The sequence below is a fragment of the Mus musculus genome, chromosome 14 (assembly GCF_000001635.26).
Source record: "Mus musculus strain C57BL/6J chromosome 14, GRCm38.p6 C57BL/6J".
NCBI lineage: Eukaryota > Metazoa > Chordata > Mammalia > Rodentia > Muridae > Mus > Mus musculus.
The window spans coordinates 114,174,945-114,176,629 of NC_000080.6; positions in this window are offsets into that span (position 1 = coordinate 114,174,945).

Sequence of the window (1,685 nt, forward strand, 5' to 3'; positions counted from 1 at the left end):
CATGAGGTGTTAGCAGACATTTATAAAGATATATTATTAAAAGCAGAGTTAATGAAAATATTGATATCACAAAAGAAAAAGAAAGAAAATGACGCTTTGCTTTCCTAATAATATTTCTATTACTGAAATGGGAAGAGTGAAGTGAATGTGGCATGTTTAGATGCACTGCATACGTGAAAGAAGATGTAGCATCTAAGATATTTATATAGAAGGCCACCGCATCAATAAATGAATCACCACAAGCTCATTAAATAGTAAGAACATTATTAAATATAAGCTTGCTTAGTTGATTGCAGTACTGTATGTGAAAACAAAGTACTTAATTTTTTTAGGTTTTTGTAATACTGAATGCACATTGCAATTAGTTTTTTATAATATCTAGAATATGAACATAATAAGTCCTTCAAAAAAGGCATGTACTAGTATAAAGATATCCACCACTTTTAAATGTTTGGGTTTTTTTTTTGTAAGTTAAAAATTAATTTCTTACCTCTTGCATGTGAGTAGGATACAGGTTGGTTTTAGTAACTTCTAGAGTCTTAAATATAAGAGAAGCACTACAGTGATTTTTTTTCTGATTAAAAAAGATATTATTTTTCTTCTTTCCATATTTTATGATATGGAGAAATTTTGCAGCCATGATGTGAAGATCTGCAGTTTGATGTGTTTTATAAAACTTAGTATGACCCTGCAGAAGGGGGAGCCTTTGAGGGCCCATGATGAGGCATCAGCCAACTGAGGTACCAGTCAGAGATGGATCTAGTATAAAATTAAGTGTACTTGGGGCATGAGAAGGGTGGTTGAGAAGTGAGTAGAAGTAGAGAAAGACAGGGGAGAGAGAGGGAGAGAGAGAGAGAGAGAGAGAGAGACCCAGAGAGAGCGAGAGACCCAGAGAGACCCAGAGAGACCCAGAGAGAGTGAAGAGGGTCAGTGAGAGCAAGAGTGGTGGAAAGGTCCTTTCATGGCAAGCTAAGCTCCTACCTGGCTGTTGCTAAGTAACTGTTGGGTGGAGCTTAGAAAATGCTAAGACAGGTAGTTTACAGAGAAGCACATGAGGAAGGCAGGGAATGAATGATGAGCAAGATCTCTGTTAACTTTAAGCAGAGTCATGCCCCATGAGCCAAGAGGAGAGCTCAGGTCTGAATAAAAGCTTGAGTAACAGCTCAGTCTCATAAATGATCATGGGCAAAGCTTCTCACCTAAGCTGTTCTTACTTCCCTGGCACATGGAAATACTGGGGAAATGAGTATCTGCTATGTGAATTTCTGTTAGTGTTCACCACAACTGAGCAAAGAACCTAAACATACTACTACAAATGAATTGTGTAATGAAGTATGTTACATACACATTCACAAGACAATGTTGCTCATTGGAAAAATAAAACAATAAATTTGAAGGTAAAGGCAGAGAACTAGAAAAGATTATATTTAAGAAAGTAACCAGTCCCCCTCAAATCAAATGCTATGTGGAAGCGCTCATCTGACGTTTCAAGTCCAAGTTTTCAGAATGTTTACATATCATGGAGACATAACAAAAGCACATAAATGTAAAGGGTTAATGGAGAAGCACACTTGAGGTGGAAATGGAAGCATACAGGTTTTATGAAGTGAAGAGCAGGAAAAATAAGAGAGAAGCTCTAACCAGGGAGGAAGGGGAGGTCAAAGCATAAGTAGGAAGGAGGAAAA